This window comes from Larus michahellis, chromosome 5 (assembly GCF_964199755.1).
Source record: "Larus michahellis chromosome 5, bLarMic1.1, whole genome shotgun sequence".
NCBI classification, from domain to species: domain Eukaryota; kingdom Metazoa; phylum Chordata; class Aves; order Charadriiformes; family Laridae; genus Larus; species Larus michahellis.
This window is the reverse complement of record NC_133900.1, coordinates 80,673,812-80,686,352: the sequence shown is the minus strand read 5'-3', so window position 1 is coordinate 80,686,352 and position 12,541 is coordinate 80,673,812. Positions and strand designations below refer to the sequence as shown.

Sequence of the window (12,541 nt, the reverse complement as noted above, 5' to 3'; positions counted from 1 at the left end):
CAATGTCTCATTTGGGGGATAGCTGCTGAACATGCTTGTCCAAATACCTTTGCAAGATATATATACAGAAATAACACATTGGAATTTGGCTCCCAATTACAGAGCACTGGTTACTAATTTAACTATAAAGATACCAGACCTCAAATTCTTGATTTGATGCCCACTCAACTGCCCAAACAAATGGCTCATCTCAGTGTGATTTAAATCCATATAATTATTAAATAAGAGTTAAGACCAAAATATAATTTCATTTTCTATAGATGCAAGGTGAATCAGAATGTTTGGTTCAGCTGTCAGAATAATTTAATGCATTTCAGTATTAGCTAATTCAGGAATTGTATTACTCTGACAATACAGTTGGCAGTTCACAAAATGCTACTTTTAATACAAGATTTATCTGTACTGAGTGACTGCGGTTTTATTGACCTAGGTCTAACTACCGTTTTCATCTCTAAAGCAGATGTGTTGTGACTAGCAACTATTCAGACCAATCCATTTTGCACTGAAAAAAAATCTACAGCATCAATACACGGACCCAATCAGACCGCTCCCATTTCAATTATTTCTTTGCCTTCATGCTTTTATTTTCTCTCCCTTCTCCAGCCCACCTCAGAATGGCTGAGATTGTTCCATAGAAAGTTTAACTGCCTTGTGCTATTAATGTGCTTGTGCTCCATGTGGAGTGCTGGTTTCCTTCCTTTTATTGAAGGCCAAAGGCAGGGACACAATGGGCGTGTTGTGCTCTGTCTAGCACGGTATGTGTGATATCTTAAAAAAAAAAAAAAAAAAAAAAAGGAAAAAAAAAAAGGAGGCGTGAGCTGGCTGCAGTACCACTACTCTTAACAGCACAAGGACCACAACCTCATCAACCCTGGCACTGGGGCATGCAGTCCGTCGAAAGCTGGGGGGAAAAAAAGCTGCTTTTTATTATGACCTACATAGCGCAGAGCGGCAGTTGGACAATTTAAATCTAGTTACGTTGAGGCTGAGCACAATGCATCAATTCCCCTCGCGACGATTCAGGGCTGGCAAGTTGTTATTACCTCAGTGCTACCCTGACGGCAAAAGGCACTACGAAAAATAAACATACATAAATAAATAAATAGATAAATAAATTCTTTCTTTTTACCAGAAAACAAAAGCATGAAATGTTACTAACTACTGGAAACACCTTTCTGAATCTGCAGCCATATGGAACACCACGTTGCAATATGTAACAATGCAATCAGATAAATTAATGCAGCACCCGCTCCAGCCAAGCCAACCTTCTAATGCGGAGATACCTGCCCGCTGAGCGACCAGCACGAAGCGGATTCTCTCCCATGGTTTTCCTCAGTTTTCTTTCGGGAAACCGAAGCAGCGGGTGCAAAGCCGTACCTCTCTCACAGAAACCGAGGGTTCCCCCTTCGGGACAGCGGCGTCCCTCAGCCCGCGGCCCGGCCCGGCCGTCAGCGCCGGGGATCCCGCCCGCCCGGCCCCGCACCTGCCCGGGCAGCGCCGCGGAGGGAGGGGAGGGAGGGCGGGCAGCCGCCTTCTCCCGCTCACCGGCTCTCCCTCCGAGCAGCGACACTGCGGAGAAACCTCGCCTTTACCACACAAAACCCCGCTCCGCTGCCTGACAGCGGCCGCGCAGCTCCGCCGAGCCGCGCTCCTCCTCCGCCCGCCCGCCCGCCGCCCTTGTCAAAATGGCAGCTTGGCGGGCGCGCCGAGCAGCCGCAGGTACTCACCGGCGTGCCCCTTCCTCCCCTTCCCGCCGACGAGCTCTCGTGTTTATTCCCCGGCGGAGCCCGGCGCGATGTGTCACATTGTTGTCCCCTCAGCAAAATGGCTGGTGCTGGCTGCCGGCGCTGCCGCAGACGCCTCATTGGGCTCCCCCGGCTTGCCGGAGCCATGGCAACAGCCAACGGCCCGACGGCAACGCCGACGCCGCCAGGGGCGGCTCCGCGCCCAGCGGGGACACCGGCGGGCTCCGCAGGGCTACCGCCGGGTTCCGCGCCCCGCCGAGGGACCGCTGGGCTCCGCGGGGCGAACACCGGGCTCCGCGGGGACACCGAGAGGCTGCCGGGCTCCATGGGGCAACCGCCAGGCTCTGCTGAGGGGCTGCCAGGCTCCACAGGGGCTCCACAGGGCCACCACGGGGCTCCGTGGGGCGACCGACGGGCTCCGCTGAGGGGCCACCAGGCTCTGCTGCTCACTCGCCCCTTCCCAACAACCATCCGCTCCCTCAGCCTGCTTGTGGCATTTTGGGGTTTGAGCTGATTTCTCCCATTTTTTCCTCAGTTTTCCTCAGGTAAAAGGCTGCAGCAGTGAGCGGCATCAGCTGCCAGCAAGGCAGGCCAAGAGGGTGCAAGTTGCCAGAGGAAGATGGGCTAAATTTAAGCATAAACACTCTTCGACGGGGCACGGTATAAACACTCAGGGTAGGAAGAAAAGAAAAAAAAAAGAAAAAGAAAAGAGAATCATCTTTCTACAATAGTCTGCTAGTTTTGCAACAATAAAGTCCAAACCCCCACTCGTTTACAAAAACCTAACCCCTGACATTATCACAGTCACCCCCAGTCTTTATAATCACATTTCTTGATCTCAATGGGGGCCTCAAGGCTGCTGTTCATTAGATGAGTTCCAAAGATTGTACATTGCAATCACCCTGTAAACCAATTTTATCCTGCTTAGAATAACACAATTCTTCATTTCAATTACGAGTAGGAAGAAAAGGAGACATTTGTGAACAATTTAAAACTGCCTATAAAAATTTCCCCGCTTCAGGAGCTGTCATTATCTCATACCTCAGTCACCTAAAGAGTCAGGAACAAAAGCTAGAAAGCACATGCAGTGCTCCACAACTTAAAGTTCTTTGAAAATCATTTAGAAACATTAAATACATCTAGCTGAGCATGCTGCATTTCATACACAAAAAATTCTGAGTATTGGTTTGAGGAAGATTTTTCTGTCCCTTCCTCGTCATTAGCAGGGATTGTCTTAGCACCTGTAACAAATCATGGCATTTCCTTGTTCAGTGTCACACTTTTCTAGGGCTGCAGCAGGTTTTTCACCTCTGAGCACAGCTTGCAGACAAAGTTCTGCTGTTCCACCACACTCCAAGTGGAATTTCTGCTCGTGGAGCCCAAGGGCAGTGATGCCTCAGTGGAGTCCCAGGCTGAGAACTAAGGTCCATTGCCATGGATTTTACACCTTTCTTCCCTCAGCATCTTCACCCTCCTCCTCCCGGGTAAGCGCTGGTTTCCCTGAAAAGTCGGTATTACAAAAGAAAAGTGGCCTGGGTGGGGCTCACCATGAAACAAGAAGGTAAATTCTGTTTAGATTGCTGATGTGTCAGAGCTGAAAACATTCCGGTACATTTGAGCAGGTGTTTCACCAGTAACACTAATTTAGTCTTGTTACTTCTGCTCTTAGCCTTCTTTCAAAAGGTGGATGGATGGCCACATCTCCCAAACTGCAGTTGGGGCTCAGAGCCTGTGAGCCATCAGGCAAAAGTACCCCCAGCTCCCATGACTCAAACATATACTTTCTGTGCCATGATTACTGTCCAAAAGTACAGGGTTTTTTTTGACCAAAACGGGATATCTGCTGATTTGGCAGCCTGTTTCTGAAGCTTTTGGCTGGAAAACATTAAACTACTGAAGTAATTATTTACGCACAAAGTAAGTATTAAAACAAAACCTGTCTGCATTACAAGAATACCATTTCACCATGATTAGTTCACTAACTTTTTCGTTAATAAGCAACAGGAGATAGACAGACACAAATCCCTTGCTTCTTAATGCATCGATACAGTCACTGACTCTACCAGAAAAATTGTCTTCAGTAAGTAAAGACAGAAGTGGGTTTTCTATCGCTTTATCGCACTAACCTACTATGGGTACTGTCATAATGCTCTCTACTGGCAGGCTTTTGAAAAAGTAGAGGTCATGAGTTTTTAAACAATGGGTTAGAGCTTGGAAAGGTTTCAAGATATTTGTCCATATCTATGTATCCGTACAGGTATCTGATCAGGTATCTTAACACACCGTGGAAGCACAGTATATTCATTAAAATGTTCTTGTACTTAATTTTTTTTTTATTTTATAAAAAACCCAGTTGAAGGTATACAACTTTATAATTCAATCTTCAGGAATCTAGAACTATGCAGGCACACTTCCGTCCAGTTAAGAGTGATGGAGCTTTTGCCTGTGATATGCACATAGGACTTGATGATATACGTGTACGTGCAACCTTTCCTTCTCTTCAGTGACATAAGCGATTAGGGGGAAGTTAGAAGAGGCTTAATCCAAGTGCACATTATGGTTCTAATTCAGCAATTAAAGCATGAAGTGTGAGAACTTAACCTGTCTGAGATTCTCTAAAAGCTCCTCAGAAGTCCTAGAAACAGTTTCTGCCGCGTGCTCTGGACAGCCATAAAATTTCTCCTGGCAAAACCCACTGAAATCACGACATCAAGGATGGGAACTGGACACACAGTGCAGCTGCCAGAGACTGAATAAGCTCCGAGAGGCCCCCAAGGCTCAGTTACTGGTATGTCTGCATGTCTACGTCTAGGAAAGGTCCAGAATCAGGCAGCTGAGATGGTGGCTGCTGGCCTACTCCCCTTAAATAAAAATTTAAGTGCAGGTAATGGAGTCATACTGACCCTATAGCGAGTATTTAAGTTCTTAAAGATAACCACTTGCCTGCTGTGTTAGAACAGAGCTGAAAACAGAACACATCATTCGGCATCTCAGCTCAAATCCTACTCTCACATTAATTCAAATGAGCTTCCTGATCCCACTGCAGTACCTGGAGGACAGTTGCTCACATCAAGAACCATCAGAGCTGAAAGAAGAGTAGTGCTCACTGATCCTTCACCAGAACATTGCTAACAATCTTCAGTTTTAAGACAGAAATAGCAAGCATTATTCTCAGCCTTATCTATAGATAGATACTGTATCAACATCTCATTCACCGTTGTAATTTAGCCCTTCCTGCAGTTTTTCCTTCACAAACTAGCTTCCAGCTGTCTCAAACCAGCTCCGCAGAATATAAAATGTATGCCTCCATTAAAGCAACATTTCATTCTTACGACTTCTTCAATCAACTCAAGAACTGTTATTTGCATATATTTCATTAAAATTCATTGTTTTATGAAAAATGAGATTACATTCTAAAACTGTCTCAAAACCAGGAACTATAACAAATATTAAAAGATATTGGCATCCATGGACAGGAAATGTCAAAAGACCAGATCCTAGTTAAGAAGCAATCACTATATTTAAATCCGCATTTTATTTCCTACATTGCGTTGTAATTGTTCCCTAGATATATTTGACTATCCAAATAGGAAAACACCTACTGCTCAGCCATCCTGAATATCATTAATAATTACAGATCTTTCTGATCCTCGTCCAATTTCTGTAATCACTTGATGGTATATTTAAATGAAAAAGGCTCTATTATGAAGGCAAATTGGACTGCTTTAATCATAAATAAAGCATCATCTATCAAAAAAAAAAAACAACACTGTAAGGTCTCCAATTTAAAAAGACCCTAATTCTTTTTTCATATTGGTTGGTCAACTTGCTTAGATGCAAAGAGCAGGTCAACAGAATGAATATTTGTAGGTGGGGATGCTGAAGTATAGACTAGTTAACACCATTTTTCCAACATTCCAGGTGACAAGAAGCCTGGAAAAAAACCCTGATGTCCGATTACCGACACATCGCTGTCTCTAACTGCCTGAGACACAACCTGCAGAAGAGTGAACTGGAACTCAAACAGGAGTTAATTTTATGCAGGGTCAAACTTATTTATAGCTCCTCCAGGTATTGAACACTGAGAACAACTCCAGCTATTGGCTTTGTATTTTCAGGTTCTCACCAATAACTCTGATCAATTTTCTGTACTGTGGATTCAGTCAGATCCTTGGTGAAGATGCTGACGGAGAATTCTGTGTAGATTGTATAGAGCAATGAGTTGATTTAAGTATTTAAGGTGTGGCATAGACTTAAATAAAACAATCATGAAATAATTTTAGAAACATTTTCTAAGGAGCGTTTGGGGAAGTTTTATCACAGGCAGTATATATTTCACAGTTACCTTTTTCACAGTTTCCCTTTGGGAGTGTTGCTCATCACTAGTAGAACAGCCATAAAATGCTATAGAAAAGATGAGAAAAGTAACTCTGATTTTCTTAAAAGCAAATATTTAAAAATTTTAAAAGGAAACCCTGAAGCCCTTTTGTAATTAGAGATGAAAGTATGTTAACCTAATAAGAGTAGATCCCTCATGTTTTACAGCAGTGTTAAAGATGCTACTGCATTCCTGGAGCAATTTCCACACTATTCCCATCCCATATTTAGTGTTTTACTTTGATATAATTTAGTAAAAAGGCAATAGTGAAGGTATCACTGCCTAATCTCAAATACGAAATCTTACTAAAATTATATTAAGCTACTTTTTAGCTGTTTGTACATTAAGTTTTAAATTACTTAAAATGCAGCTAAAATTAAAGATAAAAGAGAGCCTGAAAGAGAGAGAGACTCATTATCTTCCTTTTCTATTTGCTTGGTTACCAATTGGGTTCATTAACATATCATGTATTACAACACTTATCTATTTTGTTGTCAATTATCCCAAGAAAACGTTTCAAATTTTATGATATATTGAGCAGGCGTTAAATCATGTGAACTATAGCATGGATGAGTGTTCTCTTTTCAGGTCTTTAGGACAGTATTTGAGAGAAAAAGGTAAACTTGAGCTCATGAAGACATAATATACGAGGACGTCCCAGAAATGAGTGCTTAAATATCCAGTTTTAACAGAAAACAGCAAACCTTCAAAAGAAAACTAACACACAGGTGAAAGTGTCTTAAAGGTTATCCTCCCGATTCTTGAAATAACACCAAGACATCAACTGTAACCTAAAGCGTAACAAAAAACGAGAAACAGCTACTGAAATGCACTAAGCTTTCAGAGTATGACAAGAATATTGCCAAGACAATTAATAGTTTATCTGGTCAATTTGTACTTGAAAGTTTTCCAGTCCTGATTGTGCTGTGTACTGACAGCTCCATTAAATAGCTACATTAATTCATAGAAGTAAGCAAGAATTCAGATTAAGTTGATTTAAGTTCTGAAGAACATCCCAGGCCACCTAGTTTCCAGCACCCCGCAAAATTCAAGTTTTGCTTCCATTCTGAACTGCGGATCCCTACAAGCCTGTGAATATCAAATGTCAGTCTGAGCAGCAATTCTCTGTCAAAATGCACAGAGGCCTGAATTCATGCTAACAGTGCCAGAATTTTAAGGATTTACAGCAAGAAATTAGGAATTTTACAAGAAATTTTCTGCTTCACAATTTGTTAGAAAAAACACACTTGGCAGCATACATTAGAAGTCTTATTGTATATTCTGCACATGTAAAAAGTAAAAATATGAGACTGATAGCTACATAATGAAAAGGAAATGTTTTCCCATCTTTTTTGCAAGAGTAGGGCAATTAAAATTAGAAAGTGAAAATCTTATTAACTTCTCAGTAAGTGGCTCTTCACATATTACATTTTATAGAAGCAGCAAATAGACAAATACCCAGGATAAAAAATTCTTCCCCCTGCTTAGACACCAAGAGTCAACTCCTCTAGGCTGAGAGAATGTGAATATTTCTCAGACATCACGGTTAGATATTTCGGAAGGTGAGCTGTCACTCAGCTGTCTCCAAGCCTCCTCTTCCCTCCGTCTATAATATGTAAATCCAAAACTTTCACCTCCTTTATTTTTATCCTCCATTGCCTTCTCCTTACCTGTAAGCTAAAGCCATAACCCTGGGCTATTTGCCAGAGTTCTGCTGAACTGCAGCTTCTCGGCAGCAGACCTTTCTCTTCCTTAAACCACCGCTTCGGATTTGCAACTCCTTGAGAGCAGCTGCCAGAAAAGCTCAGGCCCATTGTCATGGTTTCAGCTGGGATGGAGTTCACTTTCTTGCTAGCAGCTGCTGCGGTGCTGTGTGTCGGGTTTGGGATGGGAATAGTGTGACAGGGCACTGGGGGTTTGGGTGGTTGCTGAGCTCTCAAGGCCTTTTCTGGCTCCTCACCCCACCCCACCAGGAGCAGGCTGGGGGGCACAAGAAGTCGGGAGGGGACACAGCCGGGACAGCTGACCCCAACTGACCACAGGGATATTCCATGCCATGGGACGTCATGCTCAGTGTATGAAGCTGCGGGAAGAAGGAGGAAGGGTGGGACGTTTGGAGTGACAGCATTTGTCTTCCCAGTCACTGTTACACATGATGGAGCCCGGCTTTCCTGGAGATGGCTGAGCACCTGCCTGCCCGTGGGAAGCAGGGAATGAATTCCTTCTTCTGCTTTGCTTGTGTGCGTGGCTTTTGCTCTACCTATTAGACTGTCTTTATCTCAACCTACCAGTTTTTCCTCACTTCTGCTTTCCTAATTCTCTCCTCCATCCCAACCGGGGTCCATGAGCGAGCAGTTGCATGGCCCTAGCAGCTGGCTGGGGTTAAACCATGGCATGTATCCCCATTTGGCCATCTACTGCTGTCCCTTCATTTCTAAAGCCTACGCCATATAATAATGTCTTTGCATGCACCTTATTACCACAACATTTATAGGCTACTCTTTCATACTGTCGTAAATGGGACATGCATTTCTTTTCTCCTATTTGAGAAACAATTCTCAACTTCTAATCACTACATTTATAGAATATCAATTGTAAGAAATGGAAAAAAAATTGGTAAGAAAGAGTTTGCTAGTAGGAGAGTGGAGCAGGACCACAGATTTTCAAGTGTTGCCCACAATTCTTGTCACAAATGCTTTGCAAAAGGCTTTTACAAGACACCTGGAGCTTCTCATCAATCCTACTTCAGGCCTGCTTGGAATAAAGGCCCAACAAGAATCAATTCAAACCGCTCTATTCCCACGCAACTTGAAATATATAGAGATAGCTGAGTCATTGCTGATAATTGGGGGGTGCATTTTTATTTTTTTTTAAAGATCCATTTGTCCATATCTATATTCCTTTTCCCCTGTGGCCTCAATCTCTTTCAGCCACCTGCATGGTTTTGTATTTTTCTACCCTGTGCACTGCCACCCCACAAATTACAAGTCTGTTTCTTAATATGCCTTTTTGACCAATCTAATTTTGTTCAATCTGGCATGTGTTCGATCATAACCAAAGAAGAAATCAAGTAACAAAACCAGCCCCAGCGGATCTCTTCCCAGCTCCCCCACCCCATACTTTCAACATTGCAGGATGCTGAGAGCCAGATGATAACCAGCTGGCTAAAAATAGAGAACACTTCCCTAGACACACAACCATACTTGTGGCGCTCAACTCAAAAGTTGTTCTTGCCTGATTAGATTGGCTTATGAAGAGATAGAAAGCTTGTTGGGCTAGTCCTATCTGCCTCTGACACTCCTCAGAGCTAACCAGAGGACATTTAAAAGTTTGCCCTTCCTTACGGCTTTGCGTGCAGGATTTTGCTCTCCTGCGCGGTTCTCCTGGAAAAAATAGCTGTTCAGTACCTAAGCATCTGAAAAGAAAATGAAATCTGAAAAAGCATCTGAAAGAAGTCCCATCAGGTATGATACTTCAGACCATCATTTATTAAAAGCATCAAGATTTGGGAAGAGTAGCTGACTAAGAGCATCGGTAGCAAACAGGTATGATAAAGCTAGTGAACCATCATATTTTCCAATGTTCTTTGAAGTCAGGAAGTTTTAAATAAACTCCATGTAAAGTGGGTTTACATTTTATCAATTCTGAGAACTTGGCAGCACCTCTCTATGCCAGATGAGGTCACAAATCAATCTCAGAACACCTCTGACAAAGTATAAATACCAGAGCAGAGTATGTCTAAGTCACACGAACATGTCTGGCTGGCATAACTGCAATAGCAAAGTTGATAAGGTACCAACCAGCTTATCCACAGCATTCTTTTCATGAAGAGGTCATTTCTTCTTTTGTGCTAGGAAGTGAAACAATGCCAGAGCATTCCAGAACTGCTTAAACAAACAGCAGCAGCACCTACCTCCCCTTAGAGGTTAACAGTTTGTACTTTTTTGTAGCTTATTTGTTTTCTTTAGAGCGTAGCGTAACATATTAGGAAATTTAGCAGATCACCTGCCAAATCATAGAATCATAGAATTGTTAGGGTTGGAAGGGACCTTAAAGATCATCTAGTTCCAACCCCCCTGCCCAAATACATCCTTTGTCCTAGGAAGTGAATCAACTTTTTGTGACAAGACTTCTATCTAGCTTGAATCATGAACGGTCTTTTTAAACCTAACATTCACTTCCCTTTTTCCTTAAGTGATTTTCAACTCTGTCTTAATTTTTCGTCCTGAACAGTGTTAAAGCAGTAGGCATAAAATTATGAAACAGGATTATTTTAAGAAGTCTGCTACCAGTTTTCCATCAAGTACCCAATGTACATTTAAGGAGATTATCATAGAAACTGAACCTGGACTTGGCACTAAAGAGAGGAAAGCTGAAATATCTGAAGAGGAATGTGGTCCTTCCCCTCTCTGCAGCACTGGTGAGGCCACACCTGCAGTGCTGCAGGATTGTGTCCAGTTCTGGGCTTCCCTGTACACGAGAGACATTGGCATCTCTGTTATAGGAGATATTCAAAAGCCTTCTGGACATCCTGCTGGACATCATCGTGGACAATTGGCTCTATCTGGCCCTGCTTGAGCCAGAGGGTTGGACCAGACAATCTCCAGAGCTCTCTGCCAACCTCAACCATTCTGTGGTACCACAAAAAAACAATTGCCCAAGTTTTTGCTTTTCAATTAATATTGGTATTCATTCCTCTCTGGCACAAAACCTTAGATATTTGATTTCTCCTAATAGGATCGGATTCAGATCAGTGGAAACATGAAAGGCAGTACCAGAATCTCCGATATGAGAACATTCAGATACTACAGTCTCCTAGCATTCAGCTTTAAGGAGGTAAGAGTTGAAGAGTTTGTGCAGCATCACTTTCTGAAACAAGCTGCAGATGTAGTGTGGGAGGAGAAGAACAACTGTATTCACACACAAGAGGAAAGAAAACAAGAGGACTCAAATGTATTCAAGATTTAGAAGCTCATAACACTGATGTTGTTTCCATAGCAACTAATATACTTCAAAGCAGGGAAAAAACCAGGGTGGGGATTTTAAAGGACAGCACCACGTACAGATTAAAAGCGGATATTGCCTACCAACTGATGAACTTACACAGTTTATCACAAGAAGTATCACTAGTTAAGGAGTCAAGATCCAGTGAAATTACCCTACTAAGAAAATAAGCGTGAAAGAGTAAAAAAAGCACAGTAGAACGCCCCTGCTACTTGACAGCCTGTCTCCCAACTCTGTAGCAGCCTAAACCCAAGATGAGCAGTACAGTACAATCCAGTTGTGCCTCGTGCACTCACCACTCACTGTCACAGGCGGTTTGCAGTGTTATCTCCCTCCTTGGTCAGAATAGCTGACCTACGTGACCCAAGGAAAGACAGGATACAGTAGATAAGCAGCAGCACGCATTGCTCTAAGCTGAATCAGATGATCCAATTGGTTTGCAATGCTCACCTTTTTATAACTTCCCTGTCCATGCCGCTGAGAGAGTTGACGTAATTGGCCTTTCCATAAAAAAATACAGGCAAAGGAGTGAATTGAGCTTAGGGAGATAAAGGAAGACAATATCAGCTCTAGAAATAATATTTAGCATTGGAAAAATGCTTGGTACAGAGAAGACAGAACTATACTTGTGCCGGATAAAGGCCTTAATCGGTCTCTTTCACAGTAAATAGTAAGTGACAGGCATACAAGACAAACTGATTTGATATCCAGTGGAACCTCACCCCACAAAAACTAAACCCCTGTATACAATTCTCCCATTTATCATCATTTCTGAGAAATGAATCAACAACATCAGCTTGTGATTTACCTGCTGCCCAGACTCAATAAATGGCTTTTGCGTCAAAGGCAGAAAAGCATTATGAACCGTCGATCTCTATACTGCATCAGGCTACGTCTCACGCCCAGTACAACTTTAGAATTTTCAACCGCGTAAGAGTTACGTGGGAGACAAAATCCAATTTCAGGTTATTTAGCCACTTAGTACAGCTGTATGCATCCAGTTTCATCCTCACACGTGGCAAGGGACACGGCCAAAGGAATTTAGAATCACAAGTGCCAGACTTCTACCCTTTGCAGCTGAGTTTTTCAAGAATAGGATCACAAAGACTTTCTTGCTTATCATGAAAATGAAACATCATGGAAAGATCAGTCTGAAGCTAAGTTTCAGAAAGGTGATAACAACACTCTTAGGATCTTCAGAGCTACACAGTTCGTGTCTATAAAGTAAAATAAGTCCAGCGCACTTTTTTCAAATACTTGGTTTGGCGTAATAGTAATTTTCAAGTGTTGTGCCAATAATCAACAGGGAAAGTCCTCATCTGGAATTCCTTTCAAGTACCTTTTCCTTCTGGAAATCAGCATCCTAACATTCATGCAAGAGGTAGAATACCTAAAAAAAAAATAATAATAAAAA

At 42.6% G+C, this 12,541-nt stretch overlaps 1 protein-coding gene across 50 annotated transcripts in view; it reads right to left on the bottom strand.

The window, feature by feature from the left end:
* SORBS2 (sorbin and SH3 domain containing 2) overlaps positions 1–12,541 on the bottom strand; it is a 190,351-nt gene that overhangs the window by 168,186 nt on the left and 9,624 nt on the right. For 3 of the 50 annotated variants that reach the window (XM_074588278.1, XM_074588288.1, XM_074588293.1), the window contains exon 1: positions 1,728–2,414. The exons of 46 other annotated variants lie outside the window; for them this stretch is intronic. The gene's annotated coding sequence lies outside the window, so the exon portion shown is untranslated. Of the gene's footprint in view, positions 1–1,727; positions 2,415–12,541 lie in introns of those variants that run through there. One more of the 50 variants, XM_074588299.1, reaches the window with a different exon arrangement.